This window comes from Drosophila sulfurigaster, chromosome 2L (assembly GCF_023558435.1).
Source record: "Drosophila sulfurigaster albostrigata strain 15112-1811.04 chromosome 2L, ASM2355843v2, whole genome shotgun sequence".
NCBI classification, from domain to species: domain Eukaryota; kingdom Metazoa; phylum Arthropoda; class Insecta; order Diptera; family Drosophilidae; genus Drosophila; species Drosophila sulfurigaster.
Genome location: NC_084881.1, coordinates 8,764,376 through 8,786,698, shown reverse-complemented (window position 1 = coordinate 8,786,698; position 22,323 = coordinate 8,764,376). Strand labels below are relative to the sequence as shown.

The window sequence follows — 22,323 nt, the reverse complement described above, 5'->3', positions numbered from 1 at the left end:
GTCTAACTAAATATAAACAACTATTATAGATCAATATTTATATTAACAATACAATCCGTTTCTATTAAAAAAAAAATAAATTAATTGATAATTTTTAAATGAATAACTAAATGTAATCAATAAGTTTATTTTAAGCCAAAAATTGTTTTGTATGAATCGTTGAATTAAAAAACAATTATCATGAAATAGGTGGCAGAAATCTAGCTACGATATTATAAGATATATTTATAATTTCAAATAGGCTCAAACCTGTCTGAAAATATTACTTAATCTCCGACACATAAATACAAATATTTTTATTTAATACTGCAATTTGTTGTATTTAGTGTCTTTATGCAACTTTTTGTGTACTTTATTCGTATCTGTAACTTGGGAATATAAAAACTCCAAATGCTAAAATACAAAACGTGTCATTTTTACTTTCGAATAGATTTACATGGAATGGGAAAGCTAAACAACTATGGGAGGGAATTTCTCGCTCTAGAAGAACATATTTGAATAATTCAAATTACGTCATTTAAAAGCTGGAAAATATAGAGCTTGGCAACTCAAAGACGTCGTGTGCTTAAGCAATTGAACACATAGTATATATGTACATGCGAATAAGTAACAGGTTTTCTCTATTTTCTAAGTATGTATAATTAATAACAATTAAATTACGTGTTTATAAAGTAGATTCAGCATTAACTTATCTAATACCCATACATATACTATTTCTTCATACATGGAATGAACCGTGATCCGTGTTTTCTGATTGCATATCCAATGGTGGACCCCAAAAAAGGAAATCGAGACTATGGCCAGAATAATTCTCTTTGTACCGTGATCATTGGGAGCAAGCACACAGCTGCCCTCAACGGAGTCGTCCTCATGTCTTCGTTTGTAACCGTGAGCACATTTACATTTCGAGTAGCCATTCGATTCCTCGAACTCATCGCAGGGAACACATGATTTTGTCTCGTTACGATGGAAGTTTTGAATACATATGCACTTCTTCTTCTTGGAACACCATCTCTCATTTCGATTGGGGCAGTGAACACATTCGTTTTTGTCATTGCGCTTAAAGCCATCGCTGCAGCTCGTGCACCTGCCGAATGTGTCTGCCACATAGGCAATGCCACAGTCACACGTGCCCTCGAGAGGCTCTGCCGAGAGTGTCCAACAGTGTGGCTTCTCTTCGAAGTCTTTGGGTGGCGCGACATCTTCGTGATCACCACAGATTGTTGCAACCTTAGCTTCACTACGCTGCAGTGCGACAAGTAGGATCAACACATGCAACACAAACAGCTTCACAACATTTTGCATCACTGATAAGATCTTAGCGAGCGAATTAATGACGACACATCTAATGCAAACCACAATTCAACTGATACTGACTACTCAACTGAATGCCAAAACAAAATAAATAGAATATAAAAGAAGAGAGAGAAAGAGAGCGCTGCTCCCTCACGCTGAAACTGCCATGTAAAGTGACGTCAACTTATCGCGAAAAAAAAAGCTTTCAGCCGCTCTGCTCTCTATTTTTATATAGCAAGAGAAATGCTCGTAATAGAACTTTAACCATGTGCTCTGCACTGTGCGATTTCGAAGCTTGCGAGAATATGCATGCATTCATTATTTTGTGTGGGTATTGTATTTCTATTTTATCTTGAGTCTTCCGTAGACACACATTTGTTCTCGATCTCGTACAGATTTTTAAAAAATATCTCTTTTTAATTCTTTATAATTGTACAATTTACAATATTATAATTAAATATTTTTAATCGGATATATCAATGTGAAGTACTGAAAATGTGTACTTATATTGAATTTGCATTATCTCGTCCATTATTGAAATTTCCCTGTTCTTTTTTATGCGCATTAGAAAATTGCTCTCAAAATGTAGCGCCGTACAGAAAAGACTTATATTATAGATAAAAAAAATATTCAATTCTAATTTTTTATCGCGAATAATAGAAAACATAAAGTTCTAAAAACTAGAATAAAATTAAGTTTGCGAATTTTTGGATTTAACAGCAATTGCTGAAGTAAGATTGCAACATAAAATATATCTATCTGGCAATAAAATGCTTTTCAAACACAATATAAACTTTATATCGAAGGGCTTAAATAAAAAAAAAACTGAAAATATGTATAAACATATAAAAGCTACCCACAAGGTAAAAGGGTTTTATAACCAGGTCTGTTTATCTGTCTAATAAAAAAGGAAAAGTAAGTAGCACCAATTATTTGAGTTGAATTTATTTAGTACTTTTCTATTTTGCATTTTTTTTAATTAATTAAAATGTTTGTTTCTTAAAATTAAAGACAAATTTCGTTCAATAATCAAATTCAATTACTTTATTTACGAAAGAAAAGACGAAAAATAAATATATTCATTAGGACTACAACGCTAGATGTAATGCGACCTTTTTTATAATCAAATGAATTATGTGAAAAGTTTGAAATTGAATTTCGAGTCTCTTGTGAATCAGTCAGGTTTACCTCCGCTTTTGCTTGTAATTCATTCTCTTGATCAGTAATTAGACCAACATTGATATCAGGTGTTGCTCTCAATTCATAACCTTTGATTTCAGGTTTGATTTTGATTTCCGCTTTTGCTTGTAATTCATTCTCTTGGATTTTTTGATCAGTAATTAGACTAACATTGATATCAGGTGTTGCTCTCAATTCATAACCTTTAATGTCAGATGTAGATGGTAATCCATTCCCTATGATTTCAGGTTTTGGTGGGTCTTCGTATGCTTTATTATTAGTGACGCATTTGAAATCCTTTATATTAGAATCATATTCTGTGTTTTCAAGGCACTTCGAACATTCATTAAGGTCATCTCGGTAGAGGCCGAGATTACGTTGAATAATCCTTAAACATATGTAAATCCCAATACAGGTTAGCTTAGGTAGGACCGGCCACCCTGCTAGGGGCGAAGCATAAAAATCTACCGGTGGAGGGTCTCTTCGCCTCAGAAGTCGCACAGTATGGACGCATTTTTGGCAAAAGTCAGCAGCATTATAGGTGGTTGCCGTGAAACACCACGAAGTTCGTTATGACACGGCGAATCAAGGTATTTCAAGGCTGGATATCTACAAAGAAGATGCTCAAGTGTTTCTTGACTCCGGACTCGTTGCATTTTCTGCACTGGTCACTGTTCGTGATGCCCATCTTTACAGCATGGACAGCCGACAGAGAGTGGCCAGTTAAAATGCCGATCATTAGTCTGCAGTCTTTCCTTGAAAGCTTCAAACCGAATTTGGTTAAATTAGTATTAATTGAAGCACACATCAGCCTTGCAGTTTTGCACGAGTTGGCATTGCGCGTAGCTCGTAGAGCATACTTCAATTTCCCCTGCCATGAGATCTCAAAGATATCGCCGACATCAAGCCCTACCCCCACTTTGGCAAGAGTATCTGCGATGTCGTTGCCATCGATGCCTTGGTGGCTTGGGATCCAGTAGACACGTACGACTGCGACTGTCCAATGTAAATATATAAACAAAAATATATTTACTTACCGCATGTACAAAAGCTTCAAATTAAATTTGCCAATCTCTGCTAAAGGGAAAAAATTGTTCTATACAACTTATAATTTACAACAAATACTTCCAGCAGTTTTTAGTTATATTGCAAAATCGCACAAAATATTTTTCTAAATTCCTGCATATTTCTACAAATTCCAGGTTAAATCCTTCACAATTTTCAATATTCAATGACTGCTAGAGAGAGAGAGTGAGAGGTAAAAAAAATACTCGTGAAATACTTTACATCATTACATTTTATTAATAACGAAAAATAATATATTTCAATGTTAGCTCACAATCTGCATTTATTAAAACAAATACTTTTTGAATATTTCGAATAAATAATTTTTCTCAATAGCTTAAAAAGTATTCGTCTCAATTTATGGTAATAATATTTTATGTATTTATTATTTTTACTGAACAACAAATTTTGTTCAAACAAATGCAGCACCATTTGGTGACATACCAGATCGCTGCAATTCCCAATAAAAAAAAACAGCAATGAAGAAACGAGTAGTTCGTTTGGTAATCTTAATTCGAGGTACTAAAATTCTGTTTGTATTTCCGCTTTCATATTGATGTTGCATTTTAACTTCTTCATAGTAGCATTTCCAGTCCTTGATCTCAGCACTATAACGATCTTTGCTTCCCCAGTCTGAGCACTTAACACATTCGTCCTCCATTATCCGGCCATATCCTGTGTCACAGATGCACTTGTTCAAGTCTCCACACCACCTTTCACCTCGTTGGCAATAGCGAACGCAATTTTCGGTGCCGTTATTAATAAAGCCATGGGCACACATGCAGAGGGAGTAGTTTCTTATCTTCAAATAAATACATGGACGCGATTCTAAATCTCCATCCTCACCGCACAATTCTTCCACGAATTCCCCATTCAATGGTGATATAATTCCAAGAAATGTTAGTAGGAAGAGAACAGTCAGTTCTCTGAAAAAATCCATCGAAGCACAGAACTGTTGAACGTGAATGTCAAATGCAGACTGAAGAGCAAAGACTTCAGGGAAGATAAAAGCGTCAATGAAGTCATCGATGTTGCAACTTAAAATATCGATAAAAAAAAACAAAATTATTGAAAAGCTTATAAAATGTTAATTAATATTTTAATGGGTAATAAGCAGATATTACAATTAATTAACTAATGAATAAATTCTCTGATTGCATACATTCTACATGATATATTTCTTTATGCTTAAAAAACATCGATATTTTAGCAGCTTGACTCAATGCACATAAAAATCAGAACAAGTAAAAGAATTGCTCAGGGCAATTTCAATGTGAGAGATTGAATTTAAATGCTAACGACAGATCACAAAAAATAAAATTTGCATTTGGTGCAGGGATACCTACAAACCCACATATAAATATGTATTTATATACAAAAGTAAATAGTTCATGTCTACATGCTTCCACATCAAATTTGGCAAAAGTAAATAAGCTGTCTCCAAATTCTAAAAACCTAACTCGCATAGCTTTGTGAAGCTTGAGTTGATAATTTTTAACTTCGGCAACGAATCGCCACAGAAAACCATATCAGTTGTTTTTCAGCTGTCCACGAGGCAAGATTACTATAAGAAGCTTTGCATGTGCAGAGTCTATACTGCAGACTATTAAAAGTGTTGCACTGAGGGGAAATACTGGATAAATTATTTAATTTTATTGAATTTAATATCATTAAACATTACAAAATTAGGATCATATAGAGAAAATAACATTTTTTATTACGAAACGTTTTTTGCCAGAAAGTTGAGTTTGATTATTTCCAAAATATCAATGCTTTCAGCTGACCTCTTTGATAAACTAATATACTTATGTTTCAATAGTGAAAAAAATGCCAAAAAAAAACTACATTTCATTAATTATTTTATCTTAAATTTGGTTAACTCTCCTTTAAAACAATCAAGGGTTCGAATACAATATTCAATGAAAATGTATGAATAATATCAATATGTGAATGACGTAATTGATTTTAAAAATTTCATTTTATTTATCTCAAAACCCGTATAGAAACGACGTACATATTGCTATTTGCTATGCCTGTTACACATTCATTATTATAATTGCAACCATAGCCTAAGTCGCTGATGTACATATGTATTTGTCCAACTTTCCACACTATTTTTTTTTACCATGGTAACGATTCTTTATCTGCATTCTCGCACATTTCGTTGGCTCAATTCTCATTTAATTATGATATGCTTCCAAGCAATGTCATGTCAGCGCTAGTAAATAATACATCAGCAAATCCAACGCATCTAAATGTCCAACGCAGACTGGAAAGCAAAGTTATAGAGAAGATAAAAACTCATCAAACTAAAAATATTTCAAAAATTAACAAATTTTCATAGTATTTCTCAATGTCTAAAGTGAAGCACTAAAATTTAAGAATTAATAAATTATAATCTGTATTGAAAGTTTTACTATTCCTATTTCGTAACATAATTAATATCGATGTCACGCATCGCAAGCATCGATATAAAAAATCATATATCGATATTCCAACAGCTTAACTGAAGATAAAGCTTTGGTTACTTCATACCACAAAAAACGCCCAAAGCCAAAATATGCTCATTCGGCAGAAAATACAAATGCATTTGATGCCTGCTTTGCACAATGCTTTGGGCATACATACATGTATAAATATGTAGGTATTACATACATATGTATGTACAAAAATACAAAGTACAACTCTATACTGCGCACTTATATTTCCCATTAAGTAAAAGAGAAAATACATTTAAAAATATATTGTCATAAAACCACAATAACTACAATTAATTTTAAATATTTTCTATTTAAATTAATTCATAACTCGAATATAAATGTTCCATTGAAATACATTTAATGAATATATGTACGAATTTTAATATTCTCTTCTCTTAAATAAGGAAATGCTTATCAATATGAGTCACAGATTCGAGTTCGAATTCGAATATTCTTTTCTCTTAAATAAATAAAACGTTTATCAATATTAGTCACAGATTCGAATTGTTAGGTATTTCAGAACAAACTAAGAACTCACAAAGTATCAAAATATTTATTTTAAATAACCTTCACCTTTTATCACTAATTCAACATTTTATCCCTTAATGTATACAAATTGTACATATAGTATTCATGTATGTGCACATTTCTGTATATACTCAAATGTAAGAGAACGAGCGCTCATAAAATTCCATGAAACGGTAAACAATCTCGCAATTTTAAATAATAAATTCTTCATTTGTATTTCATTTATTTTCGGGAAGTGTTAAGGAAGTGTTCGCAACATTGCTGAAGTTCTGATTTGCCAAAGTACTGACAAAATTTCGATTAAGTTGCTGATGAACTCCGATTAGAAATATAATTAGCAGAAAGAATATTATCATAAAACTCAAAGTTGACAACGCACTTGGCAATGTTTCAGTCTTTGGCGCGTTACTTTGAATAAGTTTAATGAAATCTATAATTAAGTAATCTAACATTGATGTATGATATCGGTATGGAATCTCGGCACAAACTCCTTCAAATTCACGGGCATGACCTTCAATGCAATTACAGGTTAATGTAAAGCCATTTCCAAGAATACTTGAAGTGAGTTGCCATTGCTCGTTGGCACCAGAACAACTGCCATGAGGGGCACAAATCCATCCACGATCATTATCATCGGCACACATGCCGCCTTGTACATCGCAATAAACTATACGAGTATCATAACCAGTCAGACAGCTGCAACTATGTCCGTAATAACAGATCAGCCCATCGCCACAAGTTATTTGATTTGAGCAATCGATTGCCTCCAGTAATCCAAACAGTGAAAATATCACAGCAACAATCAGCATTGTGCGAGGAAATTCGCATGCAGACTCAGCAAAATTTAAATGCTCACTGTTTTCAATTGGTTTTGTGTACGCAAATACGTTTAGCTGATCAACAATCTCAAAAGAGCGGGAACAGTCAGAAGCAGTCGCAGCGGAAGAGAATATTAAGAAGAGAATCTAATATGTATTCAGCAAAGAGTATTTTTGGCGTAAACAAAACCAGACTCTCTTTCTATTCTCCATCACTTATGTATTTAACAGGCATTCTCCGACCCTATAAGTATTTACATATATATTTTTCATTAGCATCCGTCCGTATGAACAGCTACATCTCAGAGACTATAGGAGATAGAGATATAATTTGAATCATAGTATCATATCTAATCAAAATTTAGCGTTTTGTATATTTTAGTATTTTTGTGGTATGTTAATTTATTACCGCACCGTTTTGCTTTTATTCAAATGCGTAGCGGGTATCTCAAAATCGAGCACACTTGGCTGTAGATTTCTTACATTAAATTTTATATTCCTATTCTTATTAATTTTTTGAATGTTGAACCAATTTGTGTACTTCCACTCACAAATTTTTATATTTATTATATGTTGTATCCAATTTCACTTTAAATAAATTAATGAATAATAATTAAAAGAATTTAAAGATAATCACTTACAAAAATAAAAAGTTTATTAGACGCTTCTCTTTAAACTTTATTATAAAAGATAGTAGAGCATTTTTTGTTATAGCTCTGTAAGAATAGCTTTAATGAGCATTGTTATAATTATCATCAGTCTTATCACAACATTAACGACAACAACAAGTCAAGCGTAGTATGTGGGTGTGTGTGAGCTAAAACAAGCACGATGAAAGTTGCCGTTTGTCGACCTATTTACTTAAATATATAAAGCCTGGGCATATTGATGGGTGGGTGGCTCCTGCAAGATATATCGATATGTCGTGGCGCAGCGACAAATGACAGTGAGAGGGGGAGCGGAAATGGGGAACTGGAGAATATGAGAACTGTAAGTAAAGACGATCCGACCACAAGAAGTCACATACACACACAAAATTGCATGTCGAGTGCTGCATAAAACTCAAATTACAGCAAAATTCATGGATGTACATGAATGTAACTAGACCAAGTGGTTGGGCAAAACAAAGGGGGGCGGAAAACGAAGGAAGAGCGAGTCCGACTGCATTTCGCTTTTATTTGACAAATATTTTATGATCCTGACAGAAGTCGACCAACGAAATGTGAAAGACAACAGAAAGAAATGGAAATCGAATAAAGTAGAAATATTCGAGGATATTCCACTTTATAATCAAATAAAAATACAACAATTTTACGGAATTTAGAATCTTTATTGTTTTTAAATGGATTAGCGGAAAAATTTGGGATATCGGTTTATGTTTTTATATATTTTACAGTCGCGTGGTATTTTGAAAAAAATTATTTAAAAATTTTTAAAAAATGAAAAATGGAAGTTAATTATTATATAATTTAAGCAGAAACTTATATCACTATATGTATTTTTATAATTAATATTTTAGAACCGATTGACTTATAATCATAATTCGTCAAAGTCTTTTGCAGACAATATAGAGAAACACTTACAGCTAAAAACGCTTGACACATAAACTTAGTGCATAACACACTGTTCATCAGTTATATACGCTTGACCCATGAACTTTCCGACCCTTCCCCCTTTCGGCCAACTGCTGCAAATCACACTGCATTTTGGAGAAAAAGATAAACAAGCTGCGATGTCAGGGACAATTAAAAACTTTAAAGCGATACGCTGTCCTCGTCGACGTTCACGTTGGCGTCCTCGTCCTGTCTGATGCTGTTGCCTGTTTGGTGTTTATAATATTTTTGACATTTTAATTGCCCAACAGCGTGTGGAGAACACAATAAGGATACTTCGCACAAGGACATCAGTTACAAACTCAAATGACGTACATTTTTTGCGGCTATTCGTTTCAATTCTTCGCCTGGCTTTAATTGCATTTAGTGAGATGTTTTTTTCTTTACTTAATTTAAACAATTACTGAACACATTGAATGAGGAGCAGGAAGGGAGCAGAGAGACAGACTGGGCCACTGCAATTTGCGGGTGAGTTGCTGCATTCGCAGACGCCATAAAATGCAAATTCCTGTTGATCCTGTTTGCCAATGCCAATGCATGTGCCAGGCTTGTCCTCCTCTGTCCTGGCCTGCCATTTAGAAGACGTCTCCTTGCCCCTTGCATCGCTCCTCTTGGGCTTGTCATGTCGGTTTGTGTGCCAATTTCTTGTACCACGTTCCGGGCGCGATTCAGCACAAACCAATCTAAGGATATTGTCGCTGCAATCCCCAAAGCACTGCCAACAGTCGCTGCTGCCTCGCGGATGCAGAGCCAGACACCGACTGCCAACTGCCAACTGCCGACTCCCGACTACTGCAGCCCAGTGAAACGTTGCACAAATATTTGATTTTCACTTTTGTTCCGTACACACTGCAAAAAATAACAGCACTTCAAATCAATTAATATGCTAAACTTTAAATGGATTGAAATGCATAAAATGAAAAAAGAAAATATATGATCGATACTTATAAAAATAAAATGAGTATTCGAATATGTTTAGAAAAAATTAAGTACTGCATAATGAATTATATACCACTCTGGAAATAATTAAGTTTTCAGATTATGGAATATTAACATTCAGAAGTCTTATAAATTATTATTAGTTAAATACTTGAATACATTTGAATTAACATTTGCAATATTTGCAATTTATTGAAGAATATAAGTGAAGTTTATTCATATTTATAATTTTTCTTAATATTACTACAGCGTTTATGATTCTTGAAATAATTTTGTATTGCTTTGACTAACAAGCTGGTATATTTAGAACTGTATGGTATCTTTTCAATATAGTAAAATATCAATATACCAAATAGAGCCATCTTTATATTTTTATATTTTGGGGTAAATTTTCGGTATATTTATAGAATATTGTTTTTATTGAAAATGGGAAGCGATAATCTCACAGTACTCGTAAAGCACACTCGACTGTAGCTTTCTTACTTGTTTTTACAATCTATCAGTATATTTATATATAATTCAAATATTATATAGTATTATTATGCTATAAGAATAAACAAATTTTCTCTATATAAAACAGTAATTGTTTTTGCCAATTCAAAGTTTAAAAGTTCTATAAATGTAAAAAGTATTTTATAATCTCACATTGTGTCTAACATAAGTGTAATTCCTTAACTTCTCTCAGTGTATTCGGGCGTAAGTGCTCTATTTCAGTTAGTAACTACACGAAGTTGGTGCGGCATAATCCTCGATATTTTCACGCTGCCATTGCACCTTTGACCCCACAGAAATCTTTCTCCCCTCGTTACCTACTGCACCACTCCTGCGCTTGCCAACTCATCAAACTGCCATTACTTTACCCTATAGCAAATCCGACAAGGACTCTGCAGCGCTGTCAACAGCTGTTGCTGCTCCTCTCCTTGCTCTGCCTGGCCGAGTTAACAGCATTAGATAAATATGCAAATAAAGCGCAAGTCAGTAAGCATTGGCGGGTCACGTTAAGTATACGACATGCTCGCTGTGTACAGGCAACTCGCGATTAGCCAAAAGTTTAAATGAAGCAACTCGATTCACAGACCAGACCGCACTCAATTGAGAGATACAAAACACGCTTGTTCATAAATCATCGAGTGTCTCCGATTGCCCAACAGGCAAAGGGCTCATTAATGGGGTTCATTGACCGCACAACTTGCCCACGTTCATGGCTAACTTTAGCTTTAGTTTCGCCCACAACCGAACCCTTTTTGTAACCCAAATACGATTTTACTTTTTTATCAGAAAACACGCATGTCAAGATCGACCTCAACCCACTCACATTTGGGAAAACCACAGCCTGTCTTTTTTCTATTGTGGTTTATTTTCATTCTCATTTTTATTTATTTGTATTTTAGTTTTTTTAATTTTGTTCGCTGTGGCAATTTCGTTTTGCTCATAATTCAAAATGAAAATAAATAGAAAATGTTGTAAAGGAAAAGCTCAGACGAATCGAGATAACTATTAGAAATGCCCAAAAACATTTTACATATAAATTGCTTGTGCCTGCAAAAAAGTGAAGCCAACAAAGATTTATTCGAATATATTTAATATACTCGCATGTGTATGTACATATGGTATATAGTCTAGGTAGACTTTGTGGCTAAACGCTGCCGGAAACTTACATGAAAAATGAATATTAGAAAATTTCATATCCAAATATCTGTGATTAAGCAGTTTTCTTAGTTGTGGCGTGTGAAATATGTCATGTTGTCATGTTTACACACTTTGAAAAGGGTATTTCAGTGAAGTAATGCTGAGAAGCTGATTGTCTATCTATTTAAATCAATCAGTTTTATTTAATTTATTTATTTTAATATCAACATAATTTTTATTTACTCATCTTCATTCATTTATTATTTTGTTAATTATTAAAATTATATTCATGTGTATATAAAAAAAGAGGTATAGGGTAATGGTAAAAAAAAATTAGACAACAATTATAAGTGTGTTATAAATAAATATAAAAAACACAAATACAATTTTTTTGTCCTATTTAAAGTAATCTACATTTTAAAACGCTTGATATAAGATGTTGCTTCCTTGGATTATTTTGAAATTTTTCCATTCTTGAAACAAGATTATAATCTTGAATTTCAAGATTAGCCATTCTAAAATTTTTGTAATATTTCGATCTTGATTTAAGAATAAACCTTTTTGGTTCAATTGACATTATCTTGATTTAAGATTTTATTCTTAATTTTACCATGTTTTTTATCTGTGTTTTGTAATGACTTTCAACCTTTTAAGAACAACTCAATTTCATTCATTCATTTCAATTACATTTTGTTTATTAAATTATTGTTTTTTTTTATGAATATCATATTTAGATCTCTTTCTTAATTGCTTTTTATATTTAATATAATATTTTTGTATATTATAGTACATATGTTACACACTATTTTAAATTGTCCTTATAAAACTGGTTTATTAAATGCTTAAACTTCTTTACTTATTTAGTATTATTATAATATACATATGTATGTATATTATAATTATTTTTTATTATTGTAATTAATTTATTTCATGTTCTCCTTATAAGGAAAGTTCATTAAATGCTTGACTCTCAGATTCTTTACTTTAAGCGAGTCTCGAATTCTAAATTATACTTTAAAAAATTCCATCTTCTTTTAAAACATTCAAATTAATGTATGTATATTCCAAGAGGTTAGAGCATTTCTCTGGGCTTCCAAACTCAAAGTCAATCAGCACTTTTTCGTTTCTCGTTTCCCAACGCATTTTGGGACCTTTTCAACCAGACGCAGTTGAGGCATGAAAATTCTGTTAATTCATAGACCATTTCAAGTTAAATGTCCCCCTCTGAATGGCACGCTGAAAGTGGGGAAAACTTGGCTATTCAGCAGTGTCTTTTGCGTTGCGTTGTCATGCTGGGAATCCAATGGTTAATGTGCTTCCTGTTGACGATGCCGCAAGGAAACGTGTCCTGTGTTTGTCCAGTCGGCGTCGAATGACATGTCAAACACGCAACTGCTCCGATTTAGTCTCCATCTTCTCACTCTTCGTTTCTCTCTCTCTCTCTCTCTCTCTCTCTCTCTCTCTCTCTCGTTCCCAATACTTTTCCGTGCCTCCAGGGCTTTTGATGGGGCTCTGCTGTTGCCTTTAGTTTGTTGTCTTTCAGCTGCCAGGACGAATATTGATTATTGTTGTTGTGGTGGGCAGAGCTTTCCGCGGATTTGGAGCAGCTTAGAGTGTTCGGACAATTTTGTTTTTGTTTAACCATTGGCCATTGACCTTGTCCCTTTGCCAGTGGCATTAAAAGTTATGACATTGTTCAAAATGATACGTCAAATTTATGTTTCCCTCCCTTTTGTGACATTTACCAAAAAGAAACAAAAAAACAACACTCAATTTAGGCGTTAATTTTTTGATAAATTCTCTCAGCTTAAAAGGAAAGAAATGGTCTCTTAAATTTTGTCCTAAAGACGGGGGCCAATTTGACCTTATCGTGACATTAAATTTGTCACGCTGATTATCGCAAATCTTGAGTTAATTAATTTCATTTGTAGCCTGCTCTCTGATGCTGACATCTTTAGTGCTTGATTCAATGATATCAAAAGGCCGTAATTTGATTGTAAAGAACTAAAAGAAGCGATTTTTTATTGCTCTTTAATGTGTAGATTAAAGCTCGACACTTTGTAAAGATGCACAAAAAGAGAAAGTCAGTCTTTAAGTGTTTTATATTCTTAGAGAATCATCGCATATATACACCCATTTTAAACTTGATAATTTATTTAAAATACATACCAATATTTATTTTAATTAACTAAGTAATATTGAAAACAAAAAGGAAAGGTACAATCAAGTTTTCTCGTATGTTAAACAGAAAAACATTTCGGTATTAATTTTAAAAAATACCAAAACAATATACTAAAAAATGTCAAAGATTAAATTTAGTATATTGATCATACATGTAAAATATACCATACATCATTGAAATATACCAAAATATAAGCACTCGAAACATATGAATAATAAATACATTATTAATTATCATCTGAACTTTCATTTAATAACCTTTCAGCAACCCACAATAATCGCAGGCAATATCAATCAGCATTGCTCTGACAAAAAAGCTGAACTGTCTATAAGTATTTATAAAGCTGCTTGTACACGCAATCAAAGTTCGCTGTCCAACAGTTTGCATAAAAAATCGTACAAATATTTATTCATATGCATTCACTTACGTGTACTCAAAGTGCTGGCCAACAGAACCGAAAAAAAAATTGCGCTTCTTTTTTGGCATTCATTATTTACTGGCGCTTCGAAAGCAGCCAAAAAGTAAAAGTATGACAAAAAAAATGGATTTTTTTACATTTGTCTGTGTTCTTGTTAGTCGTATTATTGCTGTTGGTATTGACTTTTGTTTTGGGAACTTTTTCTCACCCATTGAATGTTTGTTTGGACTCGCTTCATAAAGAAAATCTCGTCGATTTATCAATTTGAAATGCGAAGAACAAAAAAAAAATGGAAACTGAAAGCTGGAATTTTATCTGGACAGAAATGCGAATGTTTTCTTTATGCAAAGCAAATGCAAAATTTGTCTGCCAGCGAACACGAATGTCCCAGTTGGTAGTATTTATTTCATAATGCATTTCGAGACTATCTAGTAGCTCTTGAAAATATAATTGTTCGGGGATGCCAAATATGCTTGGCAGAATGCTCATATTGAACACAAACTTTCAACTAAATAAATTTTTATATTGTATTTTCAAATCACGTTTAGAATTCTCTTCATCAAAATTGAATGTTTGTGCATCATAATTTTATGATTTCTGTTTTTATTTTACCATTTGATAAAGTGCATTGCCATGATGACTTCCGCATTCAAGAATCCGACCTATCAGCACATGGTGAACTCAAGCAGCAACTCAAAGTTTTACGCTTTGCAAAGTGATCTCGTCAATCAATCGATTGCCGAATATAAAACATCGAATAGATCGCGATACACATCCAATCTGATGAAGCGAATGTCCCCTGAAGTCTGGGCTCAATTGTGCTATGACAATTCACTGACGCGCATCATAAATTGGTCGAAAATTCTTGAGGATTTTTTACCACGGAATCAAGACGACACCGATCAAGTTCATGGTCAAAATCCGCAACGAAAGCAGCGATATAAGCCTGTAGTTTTACGCAATAAGACGCCGTTTGTGCAATTGAATGGAGATCCTGTAGAAGCGGAGACAAACAGTTCTACTCGACTGAGCAAAGCTTACACCTTGCCCCACAATCGTAACAGCGATGTGCCAGAATCGCAGCCAACTGGAGACTCTTCCATTAACAACTTTGTGGAAATGCGCGATATTGTGTCGCCTTTTTATCATCGCGTACTCAACGTCGATCTGCAATCCAGCCTCAGGATGTTCATGAGTTACATACAAGATTTTAATCGCTTATTCCTTGGCTCTGGCCCAGTGCAGCAGTTGAATAATATGCTGAATTTTCTATATGACTTCTTCATGTCCATCACAATGGGTCTAAGACAAGCGGCTCCCAGGATTCAGTGTGTTATTTTGAATAGATATTCAAATTTGAACATATTTAATGGCTACTCTATGCCATTGTCGCTACATGTAGTCCAATCAAATCCATCGCCATCAAATGCAGTTTCCAATGAGCAGCGATTGTCCAGATCAACTATTGTCAGCTACGATCGATATTGCTGCCCGGAGTTGAGAAACATTCCATCGTAAAGTGAGAACACGACTTGACAAATTTTATGTGGAAAATAAAATCCAAATTTTAGCGTGTTTTCTTGTTCTATATATCATCATCATCATCATTTTCGATGAGCGAATTCCTATTTCAACTCCCATTCTATTAGCTTTGTAGACAACGGAGACACTTGTGATTAGATTTAATAACCCATATGATGTTTGAGCTATTCGAGCTTTAATGCTCAAGCGCGGATCTTTATTGCATATACGATGAATACATATTCAGAATGTTTGTTATGGGGTTTTGCGGACAGAGTTCTTTCTTGTCATAACAATTTACCTCGATGTCACCTCTGCGGCAATGCAAAAAAGTTGCAAGCTGAGTTTTATAGGAGAAACCAACGAGGCGCATGAAATAAACGCTACTAGACGAATCTCATTTAATTTTACGTTAACAATTTCAGCAATCCCTCGAACAAAATACAAAACTTAACACACTAAATGCGAGTTGAGTGAGAAACGACAATACAAATACACTTTCTATTCAGAGCTTTATTTTATTCTTTCAATTATGAATATTATAAATTCTACAAATATTTAGTTTTGAGTATTCAACATACATAGTTCTCTAAACTGCTTAAAAAAAAACATTGTATTAATTAAATTTGATATAATACTTTGATGCATTTACAAGTAAAACATATAGAATTATTTAAATATTCTTGAGCTGGTCAAGTGTTTAGAACTAAATTCTTATTGCCAAAAGCGACTTTAAAGCCAACGTGCCCAAGAAAACTAACCAACTATTGTCTAAGGGTTAGCCAAAATTTGTTGCCAAATGTTGTCGTCGTGCTCTTTGTTACTCTGTGCTCGTCTGGCTTATCGCTGACAGCTTCTGTCTGGACAAATTCGTGTGCTAAATTATTGAAATTTGACAAGTGAACTGAGTACTGAACCGACACACAGCGAGACAGCCATTGAGATTTTGATACGCGACTGGTCAAGACACCAGCTGCAGTTTCAGCCACAGCCACAGACACCGACAAAGCCACAGCTTCAGCATCAGCATTAGCATCAGATACAGTTACAGTTTCAGACTTTGGGTCTGAGTTAAGAAATCCAATTAATTAGCTTTGACATTGCGACACTCGAGGCATGAAATTAAAGTCAAGCGGTTTCAGACTCGCACTCGTAAGTGTTGCTTAATTTGTCAATTATCGATTATTGATTATGTTGCCCTCGAAATGGCGTCGCAAGTGTATCTATAATTAGCTTCTTGCCGGCAAGTCTCGAGAAAAACTGCCTGTTGATTCGAGTTGGGTTCAAAGGTTCGTCAAAACAAATTGGCATCGTTTGATGGCAAAGATGATGCGCAGTTGCAGGTCACAGAACTTCCGTAATTTACGAGATGTCACTTAAAGATACATTTGCGTGGTTGGCAATCAAAAATAGATAAATGAAAGCAAAGTCTATTTATATGTGCAAAAACTATCAGCTTAGCTTTGAGCTTTAAAAACCTGTTGCATTTGCCAACACTGGACAGCTTAGTGTCGGATATATGTTTGAAGCGCAATTGCTGCGAGTATCTTGCAGATACATTTCGAAGCTAATACGGTTTTGTGCCAAATTAATCAAAACAATGTTTGTGGCAACTGCCACAAATAAATTGTCTAATGAAATTGCCCAGATTTCAGCTGGTTTATCGCAGTCTCTTATTCGCTTTGCCCACTTTAACACCCACTCTCTTTGCTTCTCTTTGCCATTTCTTGCCTTTCGTTTTACCCGTTTTTATGGCCAATGGCATTTTATTAGAGACAACGAACTATGTAGTGTAGTTAAAGCCAGCTGAACACATGCAAATGCAAATGTTTGTGTGCATATGTGTGTTGTAAAATAGCAATAGAAAACTTCCTTGCTGATTGCAAGGATAACAAAATACATTCCGCTGCAGCTGCACAGTATTCAATTTAAGCGTCAACTAATTGCAGCAACTCTTTAAATCCTAAATTATAAAAAAGTAAGCTCCTCTTCAAGAGCTTCTCAGGTTCTACCGAGATTTGAACTCGGATCGCTGGATTCAGAGTCCAAAGTGCTAACCATTACACCATAGAACCGGTTGATTTCTAGAGAACATTATATTAAATGTAAAATTTAAATAAAAATTTGCAATTCAATAATCTTGATTGCAACTTGTTCATTGTTTTTTTTGATTGCAGAGTTTTACTTATAAGCATATAAATGATTAGTAAGCATGTTTATTTTGTGTTCATATGTTAACCGTACATTTATTTATATCAGATCTATATTTAGAACAGCAAAGTACACATTTTAAAATTATGCGAATTTTCCCACAACAATATGTATATGTATTTTAAAATTATGCGAATCTGCTGAAATTTTCATGCTTATTATTTAATTCTTTGCTTTGGGTAAATGAAAGGAAAATAACAAATAAATTTCAAAACTTTAAAAACTAAAAATTTAGTATAAACAGAAAAGATAATTATCTTCTTTAATTCTCTGTCAAACATGTCGCCTGCGATACTATCAAAACTAAAAAAAAACATAAATACATACACCAAAACATTTTTTTTTTCAGTAAAGATTAATCTGATACCTCTTGATTTGAACTTTAATTGGAACTAAGAATGATTTTACAATTGTTTTTCTGTTTTAAGAGAATTGCAAAAATGAAAAATGATCGAATTTCTTTATTATATAGTAAAACAGACAAAAATTTCACAAAATTAATCTTAGTTCTAAATATAAGACTAGCCCAGAACTATAAGAATAAACTTTATTTTTTAAGTTCTTTCATTTTATGATTTTTTCACTGAAAAGAATTCTGCCAAAGAATTTCCCAAGTGACAGTTTCATTTGATATTTCGAAGGTGCGATAAGTGTAATTACTTCTTGGGCTTCTTTGACTTCCAAAAAATGTTCGCTTCATTTGCTATTTGACTTTTTATTTCGGGCAATTAAAGCTTTAAGCGAATCGTGTAAAGTATCAAATTTAAGTAGACCATTGGAATCATATCAAATCCCAGGAGAGGCATCACATAAACTCTGATCTTTTACGGTCAATTATAAGCAGTTCAACTTTACTTTCGTCCTTTTGTTATGCTGCCCGTGCAGTTGGGCGTAAGGGCGTGTGGGCGTGGTAAGTCTATTATATGCAGTTCAGTTCAGTTGTCTGGCTTTGTGCGTCGCGCTTTATTCAACTGAGCTAATTAGCTAAACACTTGTTATCCCAGCAGCTTCAGCTTAACCCCCTCCTCCCTTTCCCCTCCCCTTTGACCCATTAAGTACTATGAACTTGTTGGCTATGCGGGGACACGTTCATTGCTCTGCTTACCTGTGTTTAAATGGTTTTAGAGGTTATTTTTAACACTGCTTGCACAACCCCTCGATACGCCCCCTATTATTATCATCACATCATTTGCATGCGTTTAGCGAGTGGGCGTGGTGGGGATAGTGGAAGGGATGTCGGTTCTCTATGTGGCGTAAATAACAGCAACTTTGTGCCAGTAATTTGATTCCCTTGACGACAACTTTAGACGACAATCTCATTAACATGCGATGACATCAAAATCAGCATTTGAATCGACATCAACATCGAAATGCATATCGAAATGGTTGTCTTCGTATTCATATCATCGTCCTGACAGGATTCACTTCTCATATAACCAGCACTATGAAGGACACAAATGGATATGAGATGATGACTCCACTGACTTTATGTGCACTTTTTGTCTCCCTCACCATTCGCATTCTTATCACTACACTATTCTGCCATTGTCTCCAACCGATGATAAAATGTTTAACATTGCAAATTGATATACCAATGGAATGTCGTTAAAAACAAATCGAACATTTACACAAACCTTAATACACATGCCCATAAATTGTTTTTACAGTTAGCTTAAATAGCTACTGCGAATTTGACGGCGAATTCATCGGCGAATATGTCAAAAGCTTTATGTCTTTGCTTTTGAAAGCTTTTGTTAGGTTTCGCACCCAGCTGTGATGAAAAGCTTTCGTCAAAGCTTTTACAGTGAGCCGTAGGAGAATTCGTTTACTCCTAATACAACTTGACATTTATTATTCTTAGTGAAAGAAAAAAAAAGAAATGATATTATTTATAATTAATATTATTCTCTTCAGTTTCAGTTTTTTTCTTTTTTTTTAATATTATACGGAAATTATATTTAAAATAAAATTTCATGTTTATAAGTAAGTCGCAATTTAATTTTCATTTATATAAAATCAAAATTTTTAAATTTTAATTTTATTTTAATAATACTAATTTTTTATGTTTGTGTATATTTTAAGTAGTATATAGGATAATTGTTTAATTTCAATTAATTTGATTAAAAATTTAAATTGTAAAAAATTTAATTTGGTTGTCATATAATGCACTGATTTTAGATTTTAAGAAAAATACTTGCTGACTTTATTTTTTGCAACCTTCCCCGAATGTATAAAATTGAATTTATGAAGAAGTGTATTTCTAATTCAACCCATCTTTCTAATGAATCACAGAAATTCTTAAATTTTACTCTTATCATGATGATAATTTCAAATGACTTTATCGCTAATAAGATTTCTCGGATTTCTTAAACAATGTTGTCTCTACTCCAAGTGGACAAGAACCTCTTGTACTTAAGAACCTTTCGTAGTATTGCCAAAAAAACCGCATCTAATCTCTGCTTAGCATGAAACACGCGTTCCTTGTACACTGATAACACCGAAAATCAATTTAAATACTGGAATTTGAAGAAAAATAAATACATGTGTGAGAATGTACTTGTGTTATTTACGATTAAACAAATTATTGCACCATTGAAAATTCAATGAAATAAAATCGTTCTTAAGATTCAATAAACGTTCTCTATATAATTATGTTTAGTTTTGTTAATTTTAACGAATTTAGATAAAGAAGTTTTGCAAGTTCATTAAATGGTGTTTTATAAGAATATTAATATTCGTTAATGGCACACAAGCCAATACTTTTACTGTTTTGAAGATAATCAACTAAATCTATGGGTTTTATAGACGCTAAGATGCTATAATTCGTGATTTATACACGGGTATACCTTTAGCCATATCTTATCAATGACAACATTGATTAGGGGCGCTGCATTCGTGTGGTGAACGCGTCATGTTCAGGGTGGCACTTGAACCTAACGGCACCATGTCGAACCTTTGGCCTGCCAAGTTGCTGTCCAAGATTAGGAGCTTGGCGGAAGTGTGACCAAGCTGGGCATAAATTTTAAAAAGAACTGCCGACTCTGGTATGTATATGTACTTACCTTTATATACTGCAGTTTATGGGCTCAAACTACTGCTACGTTCATGTTTATCAAATCATAAACTTGTATAATTTGATAAGCGCCAAACAGAACAATTGGCAACAGCCCAAAATTTTGTTATGAATCGGTCAGTTGATAGTGTTTTATTTTTGTTTTCTGTATGCAAACGAGGGTAAATTGTGAAGCTATCAACATGTCACAGAAATTCTAAAATCTATATAAAAATAAAATGTATGTTTATGATTTATTAAAGTCGACTATAGATTATAATTATTGCTGCGTGTAGCGAGGCGAATATTCAAAACTATAGAATGTAGTCAAAAGAAAGAAAAAACTACTGAACCAATTATTTATTAGACTGCCCTCGAACATTCACATTTTTATACAATAGTACACATCGAGTACACATAGTCTGCGTCTGTAAAAACATTTCAATTGATCAAATCGAGCAATCAATAATATTTCTTGTGGAATTCAACACAGATAAAAGACGTTTGTTTTCGAATTTCTTTAAATTCAATATAACAATACGATAATATCTAATAGACATAATGAGTAATATAAATTATTTGCAACTGTTGATTAATAGAACAGGTGCTTGGCCTAAAGAGATAATCATAATCTCTTAGTGCAGACAATGAACTCTCATTTTAATACAAAATAATATTTATCGGTAAATATATTGCGGAAATGGGCTATTTTAATATAAAGTGATTCATATTTAACAAAGTTACAATCTTACAATATTTTTCTTTGCAATTCTTAGTCACTTTCATAAGATAAGAACGTTTAACAAAATTAATTGAAAAATGTAGAAATAAATCCACTTGTGTGAAGAGTAAACGTTTTGTTCAATTTCATTGAAAAATATTTTTGAAATCAAGAAATCATATTTCTCTTGCTCAGTCAAGTTCACAAAGTGTCTCAAGGCCAAGCTCAAACAAAAACCCTACCTATGTTTTAGTATTTATAATCCCATTATATATCAAATATATATTTCATATGGCGTAAGAGAATATTGATAAGTTTATTTCAAGCTGAGCTGATTATTTACTAAGATTATAGTTGAGATTTACTTCAAAGTAGTTTTGTGGAATTCCAGCCATATAAATTGCAATTAACCTATAGGCTAAAAATAATATGATGTTGAAATAAATTTATTGCATTCCATGTACCTCTAAGTAAGACTCTGCTGATAAGAATTTAAATAAAAAATAATAGTTTCATCTTTCGTTGCATAATGCGTAGATTTGCATTATTTATAATGTATATAAAATTAATTAAAAATAATTCATATGTAAATAATGTTAAAAATATAAATAAATTGGATTATTAGTCAATTTATTAACATTGCTTGACTTGCATTTATTTATTGTAAGTAA

At 33.2% G+C, this 22,323-nt stretch overlaps 1 protein-coding gene and 1 non-coding gene across 2 annotated transcripts in view; one reads left to right on the top strand and one right to left on the bottom strand.

Annotated features, from left to right (window-relative positions):
• LOC133835126 (cell death abnormality protein 1) overlaps positions 1-22,323 on the top strand; it is a 138,893-nt gene that overhangs the window by 18,596 nt on the left and 97,974 nt on the right. The gene's annotated exons all lie outside the window — the stretch shown is intronic.
• On the bottom strand, positions 17,672-17,743 carry Trnaq-cug (transfer RNA glutamine (anticodon CUG)). Its single transcript has one exon. It is a non-coding gene; the product is annotated as a tRNA-Gln (tRNA).